This window comes from Anopheles merus, chromosome 2R, assembly GCF_017562075.2.
Source record: "Anopheles merus strain MAF chromosome 2R, AmerM5.1, whole genome shotgun sequence".
Lineage (NCBI taxonomy): Eukaryota > Metazoa > Arthropoda > Insecta > Diptera > Culicidae > Anopheles > Anopheles merus.
This window is the reverse complement of record NC_054082.1, coordinates 3,128,170-3,154,069: the sequence shown is the minus strand read 5'-3', so window position 1 is coordinate 3,154,069 and position 25,900 is coordinate 3,128,170. Positions and strand designations below refer to the sequence as shown.

At 45.0% G+C, this 25,900-nt stretch overlaps 1 protein-coding gene across 5 annotated transcripts in view; it reads right to left on the bottom strand.

Annotated features, from left to right (window-relative positions):
• Nucleotides 1-25,900, bottom strand: part of LOC121589521 (furin-like protease 1, isoforms 1/1-X/2) — a 145,356-nt gene that overhangs the window by 43,610 nt on the left and 75,846 nt on the right. The gene's annotated exons all lie outside the window — the stretch shown is intronic.

Genomic DNA, 25,900 nt, shown 5'->3' with positions numbered 1-25,900 from the left:
ACTCGTTTTAAGCATTTACACGTGTTTTCACTGCTTGTTTCCACTGCTCGTAGTGCGCTGCTTTGCTGCCAACCGTTGGCGAAAGGGTCAAAACCTATAACGGCACATAGTTCAACTAGTGTGAGCAGGGAAGTCAGGGGCGGCAAGTGGCAGCAATCCCTTGACAATTGATTTTGTTGTTTTGAACGAGAAAAAAAAGCGTGTTCTTTTAAGCTCAAGTTTGACATTTTTATTTCGTAGCTGCGATTTGCTCCTTCGTGGAAGTGGGTACCTGCGCCCTGCATCTTGTCGGAAGCGCAAAGTCTTGTACAATCGGATTAAAGAGTCAGGAGAGAAAGTACAATTTCTGGAAGAAACCTTCCATTCAGTGCATGAAATGAAATAAAATAACAAAGTCAAGCGAAAATAAAACATACCACCATACCAGCAAGTGACATGGTATCGAAAGAGTGAGAAAGAGAAAGTGAAATAAAGAGAGAGAGAGAGAGAGAGAGAGAGAGAGAGAGAGAGAGAGAGAGAGAAGGATAAAATCTCAAATTAACTCAACTCTCTACACGTTACATCCGAGCATGTAAGTAACCGAAAAAATAAAAGTAAAATAAACCCCAACCAACACACAGTTCAATTGATTTATGTTCGTATCGTAACGAATGAATAGGCCCGTAGGTATTAGTGTGGCACACACTCTCTGGCTTGCAGTCAACGCACCAACCTCTGGCACCAACCAACGAGACTTTGACTGTGAGGTGACTCAGAAGAAGAAAAAGGGAGCATAATTTCATTCCCTTTCCGTGCTGGCAAGCAAAATAAACCACTTACAACCCCTACCTGAGCAGCCAAAAGCCCGGAACGCAAGCCTGGAAACGATTGGCCGGCGGGTCGAGGAGAGACGGTAAATGGTGATGGCAAACAAAATGTAAAATGTTTTCGACTGTGTTCGCAAACGCCAAGTACGCCAACTTCCCTCCTGCATAGAGGGACTTCCAAGGACAGTACGTTTTCTTCTGCAGCTGTGTATAGCTCAGTGTGTGCTGTGTGTGTGTAAATGGCCAATTGTTGAACGCTAGGGGAAGGACAATGCCTTAACGACCTTTTTTTTCCTCCGGGGAAATATGAACACAACGACTGTCCACCCTCGCATTTTCATTTTTGCGCGCTGACTGCACCTACATCACCTTTCTACCCCATTTTCGTTGCTATTGGCTTCCTGTGAGTGCGTGTGTTTGCACCTCCGCGCCATTATCGATCAAGTCGTCCAGGGAAGCAAACCATGCTGAACCTACTGTAGAGAGTAAATGTGAGATATTTCGCATTTTATCGAAAAATGGACATAGTTTTTAGAGAGAGAGAAAAGCCAAATCTATGAAATAATATTATTGCTCTAGCAAGTATGGATTGAAAATAGAAGCCCTACACAAACCTACACAAGCTGTTGCTGTGTCCGTCGTCGTGGTGGTGGTGTGTATTTTCCTCGTTTAATTGAAATAAAAAAGCTACTCCACCTCGTACGGCACATAAAGAAATCATTGACAACGGGAATATGGTACGTGACACGCAGGATTTGTTCAATAACCACCCACAGCCGATAGACACAGCAGTACGCACCCACACGCCACCGTTGCCGATGTCAATCCGTTTAGTTCGCCTGAACGACGAGGAGTCGACCAGAAGTAACAACGAAACGTTTGACAAGCCGTGACAGTTTGGTCCTTCCTACCACCTCCCTCAATCGGTACACACACACACACACACGCACACGCACACGTATCAACGTTTCGATTGGTTAGTGATGTGACGTGCGATCGAAAGATGTTTTCCTTTCACTTTCTTTTGCTTTTCTTTTGGAGTGTGAATTTTATTTTTCAATTTTCTATCATTCGATACGGACTGACATGGGTTTATATGGGGTAGCAGATGACGATAAAGTAATGTTGAAGCCTAGGCCTGCTTGCCATAAAATGTTATCAAACAAACTTACACAAACCACTGATAAAACAAATGTCAGACAAGTTAGACAACTGTATATATTCCATTTGCATCATACATCAACACGAAGGTAACTAACGACAAACGCACCCCAATAAGACGCACTAACCAGCAGGCCCACTGCGCACTGAAAAGTCACCCCACAAATCCAACCAGATCTCGCAGGCAAGAAGCCAGATATCAAAAACCACTGTCACCGTTGCGCCGGCTATGGTCAAAAGTGTATTCGTTCACCAGAAACGTACTCTATATCCGGGACCGGAGCTTCCATTACTTTTCGAGTTTAGAACGATGCTCTCGAGCACTGCTGGTTAAGGAATGCCAAAATGGCGCAAAGGTTTTTCGGTTACAGTTTCATGCTTAACCGCTGCCAACGAGTCCATCTTGCAGCGAGTGGGCCGGCCCTTTGCCATCTCTCGGCCACATCGAGCAAGCAAGAGCGCGCCAAAGTGCATTGGTATGTAAATTTTGTAGCCATCGTTTTTGCTTCCGTCGATGGTGGTTCCGGCCGACGTTGCCGACGGACCACGCCGTCATTGGATGGGAATGTCCTGCTCGGAGTCTAAATGTCCCAACCCATACAGACTGGAGCAGCAGCAGCGGCAGATTCAAACTCTCCACCAATGCTCCCTAGACAAACAACATTATACAATTTTGCTATGTTTACTGTTCGTCGAATTGGATGCTGCCGTTTGCCGGGGCGCGCTGCTAACCTAGGTTCGGATGACCGTTTCCTTTACATTTTCGGTGACCATTGGCATCGACGGTGCGTCCGGGTGTACGTGTTTGTGTGCGGTGCTGGTCGTTGTTGTCGGTTGTTGTCGCCACTGGCAACATCATATATTACACATATTTGCGATTCATGTGCCATGGATGCCTTTGGCCGGGGTCAGTCGCAAAAGTGGCCATTTGTGTGAAAATTTGTTCCAGTCCAGCGCCGCAGCTCGTGGCTCGTGGTGAAATGATTATGTGTAACTGGGGCGTGCCCGGAGTGTGTGCGACCGAAGCCGTTGGCGCGTCGTTCTTAGCTTGATCTGGGGTTAGATTTTATTTCGACGTTTGCTGGATCTCTCTTCTTAACTGGCAAACGGGAATTGGATGGTTGCGGCCATGGCAACAGAGCGAAACTATGCGATAGTTCATGATTAAGCGGCCCAGAGATGAATAAAATTCACATCAAACTCAACGTTGATATTGCATTTCAGCCCAAAGTATTACTACAAAGGCTTTGGATGATTCTATCAAACAGAGCGCAAAACAGTTTCCATGAAAATCTGCAATCTTGATCATCCAGGCTAAATTTAGCTGCTACAAACTGGAAACAGTTACGAAACATTCAAGGTGAAAGGGATATTTTTGGAGTGTTTAAATATTCAAACTTTTGTATAGCATTGTACCAACAGAGAGCCTATCCTCGCCCGAAGGTATTTTAACCATAACAGGGCTCGGGATATTGATTTTCATAACAAATTAAACAACCAAGCCAACCTTACGTATCCCATTCTACTAATTTCAGCGACCTTTGTTTGCAACGTTCAGATGCAAACAAAAGGATCTTACAGAATAGAGAACAAGCACGATGTTAGAATACCGCCTCCCGGAACGCTACACGTAACTATACCAAATTCAGCCGAACGAATCGTTCCCTTCTCCTTTCCAATAAAACCGTGAGCGGCATGCCGAATCAGTTTCCCTCCAGACAAGGGAGTTGGTTTTCTTTTTTGGGCAAGAATTGCTCTCCCAGTCCAAGTTCTAACTTAAGGACGGCAACACCACTGCAAGCAAGACATGAAGGGGAAATAAAACTGAACTCATCCCCCATTACGACGGTTTCGATTTCCGATAGTAAAACTCTGGGACCTATTTTCCCGCCGGCGGCCTTGGGGAATATTCGGGCTGGACGGTGTATAAAACAAACATGGATCCACTGATATGCTCTTCCTGTGCCGATCGATGTGTGCCGCCTGTCAACCTGCCACCAAGGCCCGGTGCTATCCCTACGAACAACACCATCACGGAACACATTGTAATGGAGGCTTTTCCCAAAATAAATGATACCCTGAGGGGCGAGGCGTTCGTACGAGCAAAATACGAAACATATTAAAGAAAACAGAAAAGATAACCTCATCACATTTGGGGACGGGGTGGTTTGCAGCATCCGAGAAGCACGTGGTTTCTGTTTATCCCTTTTGCCAACTCGCTGTAGCGACGAGATTCAATCAACCAATAATATAGGCTGCTGCGTCGAGGTGCCGAACTGTGAAGGTGACAGGGGGAGAGCCATGAAAACCTGACACTTTTTTCTTTGGGGTTTGCCGCCAGAACAAGGAACAAAAGACGTTTTGACCAAGAGAAGGGTGTTGTAGTCTGGGGCGAGAGGAGTGAAAAGGAAGTTATGCACTATAGAGGGTACGCATAGTTCATCATAGCGGAACGAAATTGCTGCTAATGCTGCCGCCGATGTACAATAATGGTCAATTTCAAATGCTTCTTCCCCCAGCATCGTACTAACCGAGGGAGAATCTTGCGATGAACGTCTTTCGGTAGGGCGAAAGCAATCTCTTTTTTTTTGCACCTAAATCTTCATCATTCTTACAGGGCGGGAGGGAGCGAGAACGTGAGACGAGAGTGTCCCATTTGGGCCGAGTATGATTCGCAAGAAAGATGATGCTAGGGTTTTATCCTCGCTTCCGCTTCTTAAGCCGTCGTCAGCTGCAACGATGATGGCAGATGGAATTTATTCGCAATTATCGATATTCGTACCAATGGCCTTGGGGAGCTGTTCCGCCCAATATCGAACTCCACAACAGGCCATGGTGTTACAGCGCCGCGGCAGATTGAATGTAGTTTGCCCTGTTGCGGCTGTACTTCTACGGGATGGCATGTTCGCATATGCGATACAAGGCCGCAACATTCGATCGATGAACATGAACCGCAGCGCGACTGGAAATGTCAGGGACTTGTGTTTCCCTTATCGGGCCCTTTGGAAGGCGGTACACGGCTCGCAGGAATGATAAGATTTGGCCTACCAAAACGTATGCATCTGGAGGGAGATACACGTACCGGTTGATCGCAACACGAAGGGCCAAATTGATCCCGCCTCTTCCCCCCCCTCCCCTCCTGAGTCCCCGTGCATTCTTCCATCGTTCACGCATTTTCCGTACATCGAAATAATAAAATAGGGAAATGTAAACATTGCCATCTCATAAACATCTTTCCTGCCACCCTTACACCGACAAGACCGTCGTCCCCGAGGCTTGAAAAATTGAACAGATGCTGATTGAACGGCGTTTAGAGAGCCCGGTGTGAGTGATACACCATTACAGAAACTGTGGGCCGAGTTTTCCGACGAGTGCTCACCGTCGGGTCGGGAGGGAGAGAAAAATATAAATAAATTGCGCAATTTCTTCGTGACGCGATGTTTCTTTTCCGACGCTTGTAACAATATTCTGGACACATTGGGAAATAATTTATCAAACAACGAATGATACGGGGTGTGGGGGGGGGGGAGCGGTGGAAAGGCTACTACACCACCTCGTCTTCGGTTTACCCTTGTGCGCGACCCAAACACGGTGTGACGGAGGCCAAACACGGTGTCGCTGTCGTGCGGGCATCTTTCTGTGTTCGTTTATATTTTCCACACACCCGGCGTTTGTGTCGGTGCGGAACAGTAATTCGGCAATATATTTCCCCGGCTGGTTACGAAGGTGTTTTGGGAGTACGGAGACTCGCAAGAGCATAGGAAGGAAGATAAGAAGATGGTGAAACACGACACGCGAATCGAAATGAACGCCTATGCCTAACTCGAAGACGTTGGAGGACTAACCCCGTACACACACATACAAACACGATAAACACGCAAAGTATGTTTCACGCATACATATGCACCCCCCAGTATGATGATACCATTTGTGGAAATTCATCATGTACGATAATCCAAAAACGAATCAATCCTGATGTCTCAATGGCATAGGAGTGGGAGCGCATGATATCTTTGAATTGTCTTTTATTTTCTCATGAGACGTTTGATGATAACTGTCTTTTAATGCACCTCGAATAAGCCAATCGAGGATTGGAATTGAACCGAAGTTTAATATATTGATAGAAGAGATGTTCCCAACAAGGAACACAATGCTCTAAAGTTGTTAAAAGAACAACCAATATTTAATCACAAACCAATTTGGCATTTATTATTGATTTGCATTTTCCTTTCCAAAGGCCATATAATTACTCTATTTTTAATCGAATTACGGTACACATGGATAACAACAACGGGTTTCAAGCGTACACTTAAAAATTAATTCACATTTTATTATGCGTACTTTTGCCAAACTGTTCCGCCAATTTTACGCTCGAGCACTTTCAGAATACAGCTGCAGAAATCGAATCACATTGATTCAATTAATTAACGCGCACTTGCTCAGAGTGGTGTATAAAATGTGTCAGCGTGAGACAAACACTCACTGAAAGTGTCCGGTAATCGGTACAAAGGACATTCAATGAAAATATGCAACGCGCTATTGCGTTATTGACAATGATCGGCATTACTCCCTGTATCGCCGACGCATCAATGTACACGCGGCGTGTAGCGCGACACTCAGCCGACTGTGAGCGCAGTTGGAATTGGCACAAATTAATAGTTAAAATATGCCATTGTTAGGTGCGACTTATTTCATTCAATTACATCCCTTATTCCAGGAACGCTATTGAGTAGAATATTCTGTTCCTTCTGTGCCAAATCAACACCAATTCCTACGTATATCAGATTACTACCAATGGAATGTATTATGCTACAAACAAACGAGTTTCATTGCAAGCAATAAGTATGCGATATGCATGAAAACAACACATACAGAGTTTTAAAGTTCTTGGAAATGTTTCGCAAATAGGCAACAAACACAAGCATGGATGTCCTCCAGACACGACCTTGTGCGGCAATGCGATTCCAATTCATTCGTCAAGGTGCCAGACGTCGTTGTTCTCCATTTTGTAACGCATCCGGTTACATGGTACACCCATCCGTTCACGCAAGAACACTACACACGTCCCACGGTGGCAAGCCCGACCCGGTAGGTAGAGGGAGCGAGCACTCACGCTCTCCGCACTTGGCTACACAGTCTCGAGACTGACTCGACACGCTTACGGAGCAGGCAGACGATCGGACGGCTCCAGTTTCACAATCCGACACAACTTCAGAAGAGCATGCACCATCAAAGCACAAAAGAAAATGACAGGATAAAAATCACGGGCCAGAATAGCTTACTACTGGCGCCCTACCTTCAGCCCCGTAGTAAGTTCGACTGAACAACAATTCTTGTACCATCAATTCTAACCAGACACAATCGTTCTATGGGAGGGAGAGGGGATTGCTGTCTTTATTCCAGACCGACCGAGACCTAACCTAGGCGAGGTTTTAAGAGAATGGTTCTTAAAATGCAATATCCAGAGCAGTCGTTAGTGTCAATGGTGGCCAAGTTGTTGGCCGTTGATTTGCCGCTACATTAGTGTGCGCTCTCTTATCTCGTAGGCACTCGTCCGCTGTGAAGTTTTTCTGTGCTTGCAACCGAGAGAGTGAGAAATTAAGGGCTGCCAACTAGTTTAAATAGCTTCTTTAAGTTGGCATTCGGGCAAGGCCCGATTACAGTCGCTTTTGTTTCATTTTAAAGACAGCAATCCCTGACGACTTACTTTATCTAATCGGCACCATTTTCATGCACTGGTCATGGAAGAAAGGTTTAGATTGATGATGATAAAACAAAAAGCTCTCAAAAGTACCCGATTTTACCGAGCTCGATAAAAGTATGTAAAAACATGGAATTGAACCTACGAATAAGATACTTGGAATTCAACACAATTAAAAGGAAGCTTTATCAGCAAAATAATCGATGAGTATACTTGACTTAATAATGCAATCCATTCTTGCAAATAAAAATAGACGTATGAACCATGTCAACAGACCCCAAATTTCTGTTATAAAACTCATCAACACATTCAAACGATGAAAGTGCATTCCCAACACTATTCAGCCAACCGAACAGCCTGGTCTCAAGTGTAAGCGCTTAGCTACAACAAGATTAAAATGTTCACCCACGTAAGCATCGCATCGGTGCGACGTGTGTATCATCTCATGAAACGTTAATGTCCAATAGGCTTAGGCTGGCCATTCCATCATTTCGGTAGCAGAAGCAGAGAACACACGCTGTCACAGCGGGTGTGGTTTGATCCTCGTCTGCAGCCACTAAAGTGGCACACTAAATGATGCTAGGCTGTTGCACGACCAGCACGTCCAGCCGTGGATAGCCTAATGCGTCTCTATTGCACTACGTTACAAAAAGCGACACACATTGTTGATGCAGTTTGTAGCGCTGGCACTTGGCGTGGGATATAGTTCTTCGCGCTGTCCACACTTCACCCGTTTAGAAGTACAAACAACGGCTCAGTCTGTGAGTGGGTACGTTGCAGCCTCGCACTAGAACGCTTTCAACAGTTTCATTAGCTTTCGGCAATGGTCAGCGTTCGAAATGGCAGCATCGTCGTCACAATCGCCCAACTTATAACGGGACGTCAAAAGGGTTATTGCTGGCGAGCAAGCACGAACGTGACCGTCTCTCACATAGAGCCTCTAGTGGGATACATTTTCCAGGACTTGGTGTATTGCCGTGCTGATGAGATAACTATAAAAAAAGTTATCATTTTGATAAAAACTACAACAAAATAGGCCGAATCAAACTGCAACAAACTTTCAAGTTGATTTTAATTACAAATCCGATATGTTTTGATGTTTTCTATGCCACACAGCGTCGATCTGTTAAACAATAATGCCTACTGAAGCAGCAGGACGATTCCAATGAAAGAGCAAACTACAAGCGAAGCTCTTTCCAAACCAATTGCTTATAACAATGGCATGATACAGACAGAATCCTTTCCAATGCTTAAGCTTCAATCAATAGCAATCAGGAACTACTTTCGATTGCACTTCAATGATAATATGTGAACATGTGCAACCTCCTTCATCAGAAGGAAGAATTTCATTTTCTCAAAGCTATTCCTTGTAACGTACTGCTCATGTGATGCAGAATTGCTTTTGCAATAGGATTTCATTGAATCCATTCAAAAAGAATGTGATTGTTAGGTTTAAACCTTACCCAAATATTGACCATCTCTCATGTCTGATTAGGATCTACTAGAATTACTCTGTCAATGACCAATATGAACACCTGAGGGGTTTGTTTAAATTTCCGTTGAAAAGAAGAATCAGCTAATCAATTTCATTAATGCAAGCCAGATGTTTGTGGTTTGTGAAATAACTGTGTGCTGATAAAAGCACCATATGAAATTCCAACACAACGCTTTCCATAACGATTCCGTGTACTATAAATTGTTACAGAGCAAACACTGTCATAAATAATAATATCCGCAATTTGTTGAGCGCATAATGTTAATGTTAATGTAATACAAACACACCATTATTTAACGATTACGCCATAATTCAATCCATTCGGAATTTATTTCACTCTCACACCGAGCCCATCACCACACCCCCGGAAAAGATGCTGAGATTTTTAATTGCTCTCTAATATTTTGCACCATTTCTAAACGACTAACAGCAGAGCGGGCTTATCAATGTTCCCCCGTTGGCGCTTTTCTCTCCACATCCCCGATTCGCTCGACAGGATCAAGGTGAATTATATCGTTTCTACTTTTTGATAATTAATTTTCCCAAAGTAAACAACCAGCACCGGCGTCGGGGAAGCACGGAACCATACGGCGCCCCTGCAGGCTGGAGAGTAAATTTAAACTTTCCACTGCTTCGGAGCGGCTGCTAAATTATCCTTCCCACCGCCAGCGCTTCTGTCAGTAAATTGACGGCACCATTACTTGCCCGCCCGCAAACCACTGTGGTGGAAGGCAACGCGTCGAACCATGAAAGCGAGAGTGTTTCATTTAACCGATTATGGGGACTTAGAAGCACAGACTCACGGGTTGCGGGGTACAACGTTAATGGATCGTGGACGCTTACGTTGGTATCTGTGCACTTTGGCTTAGTTTCATATTCGCTCAAAACCACATACCATAAAAATAAAGCTGAGTACGACCGTTTTACACTGTGTTTGATGTAGTTTACCTGTACCTGAATTTCTTTGATGTTTAATAATACGTCCATAGTTTTGATTACGAGCGTTAAAGCATGTGTGGGCGAATTTCGTTCTGGTCCTTCAACACCAATACCTGATCGATAAACGCCGTCGGGAAAGTGGAAAGTGTCGTATTTTGCGACATTACGCTCAACGTTCACCCTACGATATCACCGCCAATTTCCGAAAGTTCTGACAACGCTGGAAAAAGCATTAATTTCCCCCTTTTTCTACCCTGTTTTCTGTTCCCTTTACCCTTTCGCACATGCAAAGCTCATTAGCTTCTGATAATGAGTCTCTAATTGGGCCACCAACTCCTGCGCCACTGACATGGAGGCCAGATGGGTTGTGCTGTAATGCGAGATAAAGTGGCTTCGCCCACTAGGAAGAGTCGTGCGCTCATGCAAACATCAGCCATCTGTGTCTCGTGCGGCCGATATAATGCCAAATGGTTTCATAGCCATATTTTACAGCCATCGCCGAAAGTCTAACACTATCGACGCTCGATCGATAAGCCATCAATCATAATCAAACGTTTGAGAATGAGGCCCCCGAAATCGGATGTATCATTGCGGGAATAGCCTACCGTACGCAATCTGTTCTTGTCGATTCGTCAACGCGGAGCTAAATTTCCGGTAATCAAGAGATTTTAACATTTTTCGAAGCATGCATTCTGCTTTTGCCAACCCACCCCGCACGCACACACACACACCCACGCCGTGACAGACACACAACGATAGTGCGCTCAATTCCGGATCGCACTGATTGCTTTGGACGACACAAACTAATTGACTCGACAACATGCCAGAGCCCATTAAACGAGCGAACGTCAATTATCTGTTGAGAGACGGGAGCGATCCGGTCGAAACGTTTGATGCATATGTACGTCCCAGCAGAGCACAGGAATCAACCTCAACGGCAAATGCCTCACCCTGGCAGAACCTCAGCATCATTAACCCAGTCGAACAGCCTGTTCAGTGTGCTTTGATTTCTAGCAAATTTCATCATTAATATTACGTAGCTTCAGAATATTCATTAAAATCGCCTACATCAAACAATCGGCAGGGTCGTGCCGGTTGTAAACTAATGAATCACAGTCACATCAAAGTTCGCTACTAGCAGGGATTTAGAGTGGAAATATTCAATGCGTTAAACAAGCATGCGCGTGAAGTTACATCAAACTTTTGTGGCAATTTTGAAGGATCTGAGCAGTACGATTTTATCGCTACCTCAACAACCAGCCAGCCATCGTTGATTATATTTTTCCCAGAACAAGTTCACATAAGCATCGCATTAATAAATCGCACTAATCCTCTCCGCCCTCAGAGCCAAACAAAGTGCAATGCAGATATGCAGCAGAGCTGCATAATTATTTATCCTAGCACAAAACTCTCGCTCGCCTCGCTCGAGAAACCGCAATAGAGCAACAGTGAGCCGGGGAGGTGGAACCATTAAATCATACCACCAGTAAACATTACCACCATCACACGATAAAGCAAGATAGTGGCAACGGCTTCCTTTCAGCAGCCACGGGCGTACTCTGCAGAGTTTATTAATTTATCAACTGTGAAACAACAATCCGCCGTGTTCCGGCGCATTTGGAGTAATTTTGGGGGCGAAAAGGATAAAGAGAACACACATTTAATGCCTCAATTTCACTACGCTAGAGAGTGGCTGCATAGCAACGACAGCTTGCTGGCCGGAGAGTCAAACCAGCAGTAATGTTTAAAATGTTCCACACTTTGTGAGGAGCGCAAAGGTTGCAGCAGTTCTACGTTGCCCAACGAACAGTGGTCGGACACCAGCAGCGAGAATGGGGTTTGCCATCGGAACGATCGCGTTCGTTTTAGCCAAGGTGATGTGGTTATTGCCAAGCCGGCAAGTCACGCTCTGCCGTAGCAGCAAGCATACTCTTAAATGAGGGTAAGCTGATTAGTTGAACAATGATAACGCTCCCAAGTGATAACATTCAATTTTCACATTGAAGCGCTTGAAATGAAAACCATAACTGACCTTTTTTTTATAACGAGTGTACAAATTATTCAAAGAGTTTGTCTAATTGTACAGGAGTCAACAGAAAAGTCGTGTTTCAATCGAGGTGTCAGTGAATAAAAACTTCTAAAGTTGATGTATCGTTCTTGTCACATCAAGCAGAAAGTTTCCTATTAATTGATCGTCCTAAAGAAATAGACATTGATCGTTGTTAGCATTCATAATAGCATCACACACGAACACTGTTCGATTCTACATGAAATGTTACTTCGAACGTCAAACCTATAGAAAACTCTGCTCAAACTAGGACCATGGGCCAACTAAAGATTGATTCTGTCCAATTGCTGCAATTGAATAACCGACGTTCGCTTTCATACGTGAAAGACACACAAGGAACATCTTGCTAGCTACCCAGGCTCAGCCGCCACCTTCTCTTGGCCCATTTCCTACCGCACAAAGTAAGTTAGTTTGGCAACGGTAAGCGAAACTTTCTTACGCCAGCCCCGAAGCGGTTGGCCAGTAAACAATCTAATTAGCACGGACGTTAGCAGGCGCACAGAACAGCACGCCCAAGAAGAACTGTCGAACAAGTGCCGCTGTATTTGCAGACTTGTTCACCATGCCCAGCAGCTGTTGTACGGGAGGCGGAGAGCTAGAGGCGGCAGCGGCGTATTCTAACCAGTCGCTCACGTTCGCTACACGCTGAATAGGCTTCGGGGCCAACAACACGGCGCACTTTTCTATTCCAGTTGCCACAGCCGATCCCTCTGCTCTGCCTCTTCTCGACCCAGTTGATGGCTTTTCTTCTCCCGGTGCTGCTGGCCTTCTGCCTGACTTTCCGAGAGCAATACCGGTCGACCGCTGAATGATTTGAATGCGTTCTGATGTGCGACTCACCTGAAAATAGAGCAAACGGAACAAAACGAAAAGTGTCAATTAGTACAGTCGCTCTAAGTGGTGTGCCAAGTGGCGAAAGGCTACGTAATTCTGTTACGGCAGGAGCAACTTTTTGCGCTAACGGGTCTTTTCCCGCCCGCCCAGAACTTGGCTGACGAGTTAGTGTACTGTGCATAATATGCTGATGGCCTCAAACTTGCGATGAGCATGCGTAATATTCTAACCAGTCGTGATCCAAATTCGTGTGAAACACATTTTCACTGATGGATGTACCGTATTGGAATTTCATCCTTTGTTCGACCGATGTTCCTGCAATACCTTGCTCTTAAGGGATACACAATCCATCTTTTTTTCATTTTTCTACTACAATTACATTGTATTTAGCTAGCCTGACCTTACTGAAGTACTCATAATAAATACAACGTGTTTTACAGGTTGCAAGGAGGAGAAGAGGAAAATGTGTTTGTATATTTTTCGATCTCACTTAATGGAACGACTCTCGAATAGCAGGGGCAGGAGCACTTAGCGGAGATCAGGGAAAACAATGGAATTTTTGGTCCGCATCATGACCGTCAGAGCTTCTTGAAAAGGTACAGTGGCGTCATGTTTAAACAACGAGCCGTACCAACATTTGCTCGTTCAATGGGTAGCGTCAAAGATAAACAATGAGCCCCAACATCTTTTGGAGGGATGAGACATGACGTTAGCAGGGTCGGCGGACCACGTTTTACCATTCTGCGTTGCTAAGAGCATGACTTGAGAGAAAATGCTTCCGGGACACTTGTCTTGCTGTGAGATAATAAAAAGAATCATTATCATGCAGTGTTTTTATTACCGTATGCTGATGTTATATTCTTTTCTTGGGTGACCTGTTATCACCTTCCACTTGAATATGTGCATTATAATTTCTCCTTTGTTGGTACCAAGATTGATAAAAAAAGAAAATTTGGAAATTTCTTTTATAAATCACCAGATCTGTTACAATACTTTATACAAAGCCTAATAAATCATGCATTACATGCTAAAACCAAAACACAATATAGACATTGACAAATCCAGCTCAAATCATTCATGATTGTAACAAAACTATTTCACGACAAAACGAGTCTACATCATGCACAATTGTTGACCTACAGCCATCGCACCATTCATCCATTTCGTTTGCACAAACACGTCGATTCCCCGTAGAACAGGCGGATATTGTATGCGGATGCTTCCCCCGAGGCCAACGAATGCACACGCATGCAGAATCATAAAGATTCCTGTGCCGATTCAATGCATGTGCCCGCAACCCCCGCGATTGGGATATTGCAGATACAAAAAAAAGCCCCCGAGCATCGCAAAAAATATGCCCACGTCCATAAATTAAATGCTTGTGCGCTTGTCTTGGGGTCGATGGTCACGCACAGGGATATTGTACCACCATCGAACAGAAGTGGCGCTTGCGAATGGCTCTCGTGTCCATTCATCATGGCATCTCGCGCTTGCAATGGTTCATGCATCTGCGCCCTCGAAACGATGATTTACTATTCTATGCTTGATTCGGGGTACGCGACAAGACAAAAACCACCCCCCAAACTGCACGCGCTTCATTGGTTGCGCTTAAGTTGAGTGTAATTCCTATGCATCAAACGGCAGCCCATTGCAGCGGAACGCACAATTGATCGAGCGCAGCCGCATGTGATGGTGATGTTGTAAATTGATTTAAATCCATCGCTCATGATTCGCTTTAACGCTGGTAATACATTTCAATTCGGTTGGTGGTGTCTTAAGATCCTATCGCCTAAAGGTTAAATGGACCATGCTGTCAGTAATTGGTAGTTCTTAGCTTGTTCATTTTTATGACACAATTTCATATGAGCAGTCTATCTATGTAGCAGCTATGCTAAAAATACAATATAGCATAAACACTGCAGCTGAGCGTTTGCGTATGTATCATTTTATAAAATAAATATGGAGACGCCTGGTGCTCTCTGTACCTTGGCAAAGAATCAGCCCCTTCATTTAACAACAATAAACGAAATTGAAAGGAATCTGGGTTTTCCGAAATGAACAAGTTTCCTTTCCCTGGCACAGCACAGCCACAGCTGGGATTGATCATACCTTCTCTTGCGTGTGCCATGCTTCGAGTGGCGTTGTGCGCGCAAATCGCAACCGGCCCTGAGCGGTAACATGAACGGCACACGATGACCGGTTCCGGTCAGTTCTCCTTGCTTTTACGATACAACCAATTACTCGCCAAACGTGCTAGAGCCACGTTTCGATTTAAGAACTTTCATTAGTTTCCAGCTAGGATTGATCACGAAAGGAAGCAGTAGAACGGAAGGGGAAAGACACAGAGAGCGAAAGGAAGCAAATAAATCTGAAAGCATGCTTCACGAGGCAGCACACGGTCACTCTATTGCCGGTTCGTGCAGATTGATTTTCATTTACACTCTCGTACCCCGCCGCACACATGCACTTTGGAATAGCGATAACAAATCAGCAGGATTCATTCGGATTCACTGCAGCATCAACAACCATAAAAAGGCATTCTTTCAAGCGAAACAAGCGAAGTGTTTCTTTGGTAAATTCTGTGCAACGAACACAATAAGTACAGCCTTTCACAACACCAGGAAAACGAGTTTAATCAAACTCATTTGTCGATACAATTATAAAAATACTTCCTATCGAAATGCATTCATTTATCGATTCTCGGGAAACACTTCCGCTAAAGGAAACGTTACCGTTGTTCTCCGAATAGTCCGAGAGCTAGTGATTTTGCGCGCATAGGACACATTTTCACTGTTCAATATTCAAATGGCATGTTTCCATACAAGTAGCCCTGCCCGATTTACATACATACGAATCGAATGCCAGCACAGTTGCAGTAGTTACGCGTTGTAAGCACTCGCGTTTGCGCGCCAGTAAGCGCTCCATTACAATGTACAATTCTAAATCGTAGAATAATTCAACAGAGCCTTTGCCACTATATTGATTATCGCGCTTCATTCCAACTAACCCTAATTTTTCACTTAACTTAACGCACATCTGCACTACCGGTGCGTTATTCGCACGGATAATTATGATAAGTCCAAGCAATTCCTAGCAAGACGCCGTTGATTTATGTGTACTGAATATTTATGCACAACAAACCTTTCACCGACACTTAACCTGCGCACGGTTCCCCCAGCGAAGGATGCTAAACAGCGAACCGCAACTCTCTGATCCCTCTCTCTCTCTCTCTCTCTCTCTCTTACTCGTTTCCACGCGCCCACGTTAGTAGTAGCTGGGTGCCACCGAAACGGCTTCACAGCCTTTGCCAACGTTCACACTGCTGTGTACATGCTGGTTCTCGACCTCGCTCGCTGACCCTTAAATGCTGCCGAGGGAACACTCGCCAAACATTTGGGGCATGCGAATGCATAAAATGGGATGCGAACGAATTTCGACCGAATGGAAAGGGAGAGTGGCAACGAACGGGCGACCCAGGCACGACATGGTCGACGAGGGTTTTGCCAATGAATATTAATTCGTGTGATTCGTTCTATTGCGTGCTGGCTGCTTTCAGGTACACCCGTTCGAGGGGATGGTATCCTTTCGGGCGAAACGCATTTGTCAAGTGTGAATGCTTTGGCCACGCGTTCGCATTACTATCAGCCGTATCGAACAGCATGCGAAACAAATTAATTCTGCTGTTTGCAAATTAAAATCTCTTTCCTCGAATTTTTAGCAACATTAGGGAGTAGCGCTTTGACTATAGACTACGGACGAAAAAACAACCGACATTTTACGGCGAAAAAGACCGAAGCATGCAACGGAACGGAACGAAATGACGCACCACATTTCGCACATGCATCGCGTTTCAATGGGTGGTTGTGATCGACAAATTGATAAAGCGATACCAATTGATGTTGATCGTGCCAGGCGAGGGGGTAAATAATTTATTTCAATTCTCCATAATTGACAGACACTTCACACCTACAGCAGAGGGCACTTGTGCAGTGGGGCTGCTAGTTGCGTTCGTGTTCTTGCATCAGATGCCGATGGTTTGTGATCGAAACAAACAGCCTTAGCCATACGGAGGCAGTAGTAACTTACAAAACCTTTTAACGTAAATCATAAATTGTAATACACTCCTTAAATCATTCACTCCAGTACAACAGCTTCAAACGACCCAAGGTAACATGATATAACCCACGAAATCTGTTTACAGTATGGGGAGAAGTATTGTCCTAAGCAACGTGAACGCGGCGTTTAAGACTCGTCTCGTCTCCTCGAGAAAACATCAAAGATCGCGCGAAAAAAAAGCGTTCAAACGATTCCAATGCCACCTATACCGACCCAGGCAGCAATAGGACAGCGCAAAACTTCGGGCACTTCACAAACACTCCAGCCGTGAACCACTGTCGAATTTCAAAGCTGTGCCCGAAATCTGTGTGTTTACTTCTCCTTTGCCGTATTGCCGAAAGACAAGCAAACCGACAGCGAAAATACGGCTTATCGCTTCGGGGCAATTCGATTTGCTTCATTAGTAACGCGACGGGGGAGCTAGGCCGCGCCTGTTTGCGAGGTTATGCTTTCGCACGCACGCACGGCACCGAAAGGGCACACGACGCTGGGCCAGAAGGTTGGGTGGGTTGTAAAATTTCGGCATCTTACGGTAAAGTTTTCGCACGCAAAAGTTTCCTTCCGCCACAGTTCGTCAATGCCCCGGCCAGCGACGGCGTTTCAGCGAAGACGCGATTTGCTAAAAATGGACAACTCACAAACCCCAACCCAACCATGACCTTCTGGCGGAGTGGGTTTCTTTGCTTTTGGAGGACCCGGATCGGACGGATGAAGGATACACACAGGCGTTACAAATCTCATTAACACATTCGATCCATCGAGCGGGGATTCGGTGTAAATGGTAATTAATACTGTAAAAACTACCTTACTTTATCGTTTCGACACCTTGCGGCTTGTGGCTTGCGGGTTCCGCTTTGTGCGTTGGACAAACTAATGCGTCAATGCTTGCACTGGGGACACGCATCATCACACCCTACCTTGCGTTAAAGCTACCGATCTTTGCGTAGTAGTGTAGGGTTTCCTGCATTGTGGCAATTGGTTAAAACAGTTACCTAAAAATATAAATTCCAACCACTTGCTAATGGCTTCTTAAGTGTAGCGCTTCATCTTCCAGGAACATTCACAGCAACAGTTTGCACTGCACACGTAAGTCGTTATTATTGTTTAAAGTCGAAAGATTAGGGGAATGATTAGATTAACTTGCCATTCCCAACACACTGGGCACTACATTTCCAGCAAAACCTTCACCTCTACCCAATGGAAAGTTCAGGGCTAATCGCGTGAAGGCACTGGCCTTGCTGGCTGCGACGACATGCACCCATCACGTAACTTGATATACATACACACACATACAAACGTAGCACTCTCATTCACTCATGCTCATGCTCTTTTCCACCGCGGAGCAAGGGTAAAGTAAACCCACATTTAGGTGAGATCCTAGAACCAGACGGACCTCGGGGGGTTAGAGACTCGCCCTCCTAAGCGGCTTACCAGCGCCTGATGTGGGTGGTGATGATGGTAGTGGTGGTAGGAGCTGAGAGAGCGAGAGACACAAACCGTTTTGCAAATAGCAACATGTTGCACAGGTTGGCGGAGGGCGGCTAATGCGCGCGACCTGTACGGGGCCTTATGACTTGAGCTCATGATTGACGGGGTGAAAGGGAAAGAAACGCACAGACACACACAAACATGCACACACTAATACGATGGTGGCATGTTTGAAAGGATACATTTTTCCGCTTGATAAATTGCCGCCGGGCATGAAATAGTTTGCCTAACTGACAGGCGCTCGCACAAACATAAACACACACATTCCGGTGGGTTGAAAGTTGAGATGTATTCTACTGTGGACGAGGAGTTTCCGACAAATGGTAATGCCACAACAGGTAGGATACGGCCGCCATAGCTTGCTCTCTTCGATAAAACCCTTCGTTATTGAGGACTACACTGACGGTTGGATAATTAGAATTGATTTGACAGCGAAAAAAAAAAGCGGCAACTACCGCCCCGGTCTAGTCCGTCTAAACTGATCAAGCTGGATGGACCAATTAGGGGGGTAATGATTGTGGTTTGTATCGTAGTAGTAGCTGAGTGGCATGATTAAATAATTCGACCTGTTGAATGTACTTCCACTGTGTGGCGGTTGGTTGTTGGCTTGTGGAGCGTTTAATAAGGAAGCATGATATACTTATCAATCAACAAAACCGAAGTCGTGTTGGATTTCCAGCCATTTCTGTATGCGAAAATAACAAACCAATGCCGATGCGCAAATTATTTGTTCATCCACTACTTTATTACCAAATAGTTTCATTTCATCATTTGGCTCGCTATTAAAACATGTTGCTAGCGTCCACTTACGAACCAGAGACACATTTCATAAACCGGCAAGCAGCAGTCAATAAACAAACAGAAAACCGGGACAAAAAGTTTCCATTTTCGTATATTCTACCATTTTCCGACGGGGGAAAAGAACAAACGTATTGCTTGCTCATTCCAAAGTGGACCACCATTGGGAGCACTTTACTGAAACAATCGATCTTCATACGGCGGGTCCGAAGCACGCGAATGAACGTCAGCAAACGACCCTCGAAGAAGCGCTTTTGCGTTTATTAAATTTTATTTCATTCAGTTCTACTCTCTTCCCACCGATTCTGTTTGATTTGCGAATGAAGCACGGCGGTAGGGATTAACAATTCTCTGCGGTCTCTCCGCAATTGCCATCCATATTTATATCATTTCCACTGGCCTCAATGAAAACGGGAACAGTGTCATAATGGTTGCAGCCCAGAGGCGAAGAGAGGGCGAGCAAGCGAAGCTGCTCCCGTTTCCGTTTGATTTACGTTTCATTTCCTGCTGCTGTCTGTCGCTTTTGCACAGCCCGAGCTAACCGTAATGACTGAGACATCGTTAAATTAAAACTAAATGAAAGAAATTGTAAGCGCATTAGCACGATGGTGGTCGCCCACACAACTTGACAGCTGTTTTCTGGCGTAACGAAACTTTTTCCCCTGGGCTTTCCACATTTTCCTCAACCAATGCACGGGCCACCACACCGTGTGCTGTTGCTGTACAAATTTAAAGCACAGAATCCCTTTTGGAGAGCAGCTGTGTGGAGTTGAGGTTGAGGTGTGGCGTGGGCCAAAAAGGACACCGCCGTCATCATTTTCCCAAAACTTTCCACCAAACATTCGACCGAAATTTGACTTTGTTTAATGTTTGTGAAGAGTTGCGTGTGTAAGAGACCTGTGCTTTTGCTGCTTCTGCTGCGATGTGGTGCGCAAAAAACTTTCATCCCTTGCGCTACCCGCTTGACTCGCGGAAAAGGGATTAGCAGTTGATCCCTTCGCGTGGCGTTTCCGGCGGGCATACCAAACAGTAATTAGCCAAGATGGTGCCGCATAAAAATGTAAACTTTTCTCCCCGCCAAACGCACAATACGCATGTTGTTTACTTTTGATTGTTGGGGTAGGATCATTTTTAACCTTAAACTTTTAATGGGTCAACCGTTGCAAAAAAAAGGGGTGTCTTAAGGTAAAGATCACAGCGAAAGAAATATGGGACCAGAATGGGTGGAGTGGGTGCTTGGTGGCATACAAGCTACAGATGTACTACTAATTTAAGTATCTTTGACTCACGATGAGCAATTCAAAATTACGACGAGTATAGCTAACGGAACATTGGAAGCAAATGACAGCACCATATAGTCAATCGTTATCTACAATCTATCTACATCAGACTGGATACTAATTTATAATACTAATAGTTAAGTTAATCGTAACTCTAATTTGTATAACCTTCACTAACCCTTTTTCGATACGAAAACAGACCTTTAACACAATATATGCAACCAAATTCCATTCCATATGTTCAGTTTCCAGTTCTAAAATTACACAAAAAGTGCTTCAACCAGCTAGAGAAATATTTTCCATTCCGTTCCGTTCGAAAATACGTAACATTGCACGCTTCCCACCACACGGGCCGAGAACTGTTTGCCGCCCAGCTTGGTCAGAGCCTATATAAGGTTTCTAGTATGAAATTTTAAATTGATTTTTCGAGTGCCTGCACCGTAACTACCAAACCTCCTGTGCACCACTCTCCCTCCCTCGATAGAGCTTTGTGTTTCAAGTTTATGGCTCATGTCAAACACTTGTCCCGAATACCATTCACTCACTCTCCTGTACAGCTGGGACCGCTCTCCGGTACGCGATCCGACACAAGCAATTATGAATACGGTAGCTAGCCCGGTGTTTTTTAGCACATTCACACAGCACACGTACGCCGCCGGTTTCGATTTATCCATCCGTTCGGGGTCCAGTTGCGGAATGGGCGTTGATGCATTCGGCAGAAGGATGAAACGCACACTCACACTCGTTCGCAGCAAAACTGCCCGATGGGGTTCGGGAAAACCACACCGGGACGGGTACATCATCGACACCCTCCGAGAGACATGGTTTTGGGGGCACCGAAAACGCACGATGAATTCGCAAAGAGAACCCAATTTCCATTCATGTTTTTGAAGTTTGCCATTGCTGCAGGCTCTAGCATCAATTCCAACTGTCTAATCCAGACACATCAGTGTAGGGGCTGCCAACCATAAATTCCACCAGCACTTATGCAAAACTAACATGCCAATCGGAACAGTTCCAAAGCTCGTCACCACTTCAAGTTCAAGCTCATCGTTGCATGTTACTTTTGATTTTTTTTTTAATAAAAATCTTTTTTTATCTCAAATACTGGCAGATAGCAATAAAATTGATAAATTGACCAACAATTCAATCTATAAAGCCAAACTATAATACATTATAACTCTTTTGCTCTTCTGCATATCATTCACACCATTTCATCCCACTATTGTGATATGCTGAGCCCGGTATATGATTCCAATAACTCATTCTCTAACATAACATGAAAGAAGCGCATGAAGCCTAGCGGCTCAAAATCTGTGTAAAACAATCAACCAAACAACCAACACACCATGGCACCGGTGCTTTTGTATTCCATCACAATCTCTTATACTTGACTCTTGTGGACGTGAATGTAGGAACCATCGCAACTTCAGCAGAGCATCTGCAGAGAAAGAAATGCGTCTGTTTTTGCAAGCAAGACACATTTCACCCATCACGGTTCCTCAACCAAGTTTCATTAAAATGTTAATTATTGTGGTCGCTCTTGACCGTAAACTCCAGCAGCACTGGAAATACGCTCTGATCTCTACACACTGTACAGAAGGAACTTATTCGTTTTGTGGTTATGGTTAGATCGGGACATCCAAACCACTCAGTGATAATTGCTTGGAAACATTAAATTTCAAATCACAAAGTGATGATGGATTTTCAACAGCTCACCGAGCGCACATGAAACGAAATACATACGATAAGAGGTGTATTTCATTTTTAGTTTGACTAACATTCTTCCAGACCAACCAACTGGCACCGTTTGGCCGTTTGGGAACCAAAACAAAACGTAATGGGTATTGGATTTTGACGCAAATTTGTTGCCACAATCTCAGTTTAGCCAGCGTGCAGTGCAGAGTGCACCAAGACTGATGCAGAAGTTTTCTAGCCAAATGGCATTGTTTTCGACACCTGGAAAGCTCCCAACTTCGTTATTATTCGCAACAGCCTTCCTCTTGTCTCGGATGTTGACCGTTATTTGTTATTCCGCAAATAAACTTTTCCCGTTTTGCAGTTTGTTACCGCAAAAACAAATACAGATGCAATGGTCAAAGTTTAAACCAAATCATAAAGAAGCTTTGCTTGAGAAGATATGCAGTTGTAGATTTAAAGATTGTTTGAACAAACTTTAAAATGAGAACCTCGTTTGAGAGAATTTTCTTCTCCTTAAATAACACCAAATCTGTTGTAAACTGTTAGTAAACATAAACAAAACTCTGATCAAAGTAAATACTCAGCGTTTAATTAGCAACCACACGCTCTTACCAAACCATTGCTTGACAACGGACATTTTCTTCTATTGCCAACACAAACCGGGGACGTTTGCGGTTCCGTGCTTTGTCCTATCCACCCTCCCACCAACAATAGGAAAGAATGCCAACAAAAAAGATACTTTTGAAAGCTTTTTACCTCTGCTCTGAACCTTTTTACGCACGGCAACTTTTTCCATGGGGTGGTTCACCGCCACTGCATAGCAAACAAAAACACTGACCACGGACAGCAACCAAACGTTGCCGACCGTATCGCACTTATTACGCCAAACATCGTAACTGAATTTGTTTCTTGTATTGTCAAAAACTTTTCTCCCCCTTTGGCCCCAGCGTTCCGCGCGTACGAACCAACTTTTCAAGCTCGTTGCCTGCCCGTACGCACGCCCGCACTGATAACGATTGAGTTACGCTCGACAGCGAGAGCAAGAACGCGAGCCCTAAGCCCTACAGATAAGCCGACGGAAGAGTACGCGAAAACGGAAAACGCCTAAACATGCGGCCGCGCGCCTGGTTTCTCTGAGACGGCTTCACCTTCATCATTATCGTGCAGGCTTTCGCGAACAAAACGGTTGAATAATAATGTCCATTAAAATGGCGCACAGTCACAAACACACCCGAACGGATCCCACCAAAACACCGAGCCAGATCCAGTACAAGCAGAGGCGCAGCAAAAGGGACACCATTTGGCATCATCGACATGATCGTCATTATCATTTACTTGAAGCCGCTCGGTCTAATGAACTGTATACCGGAGGATAAATGAAGATTTACAGTCTCGATAGCAAATGAAGCATGAGAGCGCTTCTCTTTCCGCACATTCGCCCTCCGAATGCTTTGAGCTTTTAGTCTGCTGCTGATGCTGCGCCTGGTGTGATGGTGATGGTTGTTGGGTTTGTGCTGACCGCTTATCGGAATCGGTTCATTTTATGCTCTTCTCTCCATCAAATCTTGCACGTTTATTGCTGCAAAACAGGGTTCAGTAGTAACCGCCGCTCCTTAGCAGACATTCACGCTGAACACCATTGCAACTGTCGTTACTACGCCGTCATATAAACTTCACTCAACTTCAACTGGTTTGGCCTTTCGCCTGTGAAACGATGTGATACTGATGTCAAATGATGATTTGGAGATTCAAAATTGAAGCTTTGCCAGAAACCCTCAACGATGTTTAAAGCTGGCAAATCGTCTCGAAATTCATGCAAAACAATCAACGCTGTATTAAAGGCAATCTACGGAAGATGACCCTAGCTATTCGGTATGATCAAAAGCATTATCGACTCAACTTAAAAGCTCGTTATGAGGAACAATTTCAAGATACGCCAGCAAAAAATAGCTGCCAATAACATCTAATGTGCTTCTCGCCTAATTCTAATCTCGCTGCAAATTACACACCACTACTCGTGGCCAATATTCAATTGAAGTTTTCATTGCACTGCAAACACCTACCAGAGGCACCCGATAATCTCGTACCCCAGAGTTAGCCAGTCAACAACACATGCGCCCGCATTGTTGCTAATAATTATCACTATCTCTCAGTCCACAGCGCCACCACACCCGCCAGCCAGTATATGGTGTACAGGCCAATGGGAACGATGCACTGGGTCCAGCCCAACGAGGAGAGCTAATGCTTCTCCATGCGGCTATGACTGCTAATTACTATTATTATCAAATTACATCGCATTAAGTGCGCCTCGCGCAGATGCCAATGATTTCGGATTGCGCGACAATTTAGATTCCGTTCACGCACCGACCACCGACGCTAGGTACATCGAAGTTCCTCTTTTTTCCCCACCACGCAATGCCATCCACTCATTAGCTGTCCCAGCCCCAATAGGGTCAGGGCAGAAGAACAAAACACCCTCTCATCGGTACCGCAATCGGTGGCGGAGCAGTTGGTTTATCGCCGTATGCAAAGCAATTAGTTTAATGGGCTATGGAACGCCTATTTATAACAGCACGTACGAGTTTAGCCCTCGGTGAACGAAAGATGCACGCGAGATACAGCCGATAGACAGAACCAAACGAACTAAACAGCGGCAAAAAGAAGGGCAAAACGGTCCTCTAGCGTCCGACACGACCCACGTCGCGCTCAACACTTTCCTGATGCTATTTGTATCGTATTCCTCGCTGTGACTCTCCTGCGCTCTCGATGGATCAAACCAGCTGCAACCATTGCACGGAGATGGGAAAGGGATCATCAGAGCTCCCACACCCAGCACATGCAGAACCGCAAAAATACTCCCCGGAGCTCACCCTAATAACTGTTCAAATAATTTTGCCCTTTTTCACCCCCAATCCTTGCCACACGCTGTCTCTCCCTCGGGCAGGAAGTAAATTAAAGACTTCTGCCCAACAATAGCAGCTCCCGTGGAACAGGTCGACACCAGTACTTTCATCGTTTTCGATATATTGTCATGCCTTTGCACTAACCTGCCGTACCTAACACAACACATTTCCCCTCTGGTACAGCCACTCGAATGGGTCGACTCGACCAAACCAACTAATATGAGTGAAGCTCCTGTGATTGCTCCGCTCTGGCTTCATTTGTATGAAGTTATTACAATCACTGTAATAAACTTTGAGGCAGAGGCGAACCGTTGCTTAAATGGCACCCGTCAACCACACGCCGTCCTCGGGTGCCATTTTGTGTCAGGGCACACAAATAAACCCCGCCCCCTAAACCCTCCTCCCTATAGTGACACACACACACACACACACACATGGCGACCATCGGCCGGAAGCACCGGAAAAGCTTTATTCACCGACTGCTGCTTCCACCTGCGCCGTCCGTCCATTGAGTCCCCGTCCCTCGGGAGCACGGTGGCGTTGCAATTCCAAAGAATACAGTATCCGTACACGGGACACAGGGCAAAACGTTCGAAAAGATATACCACCG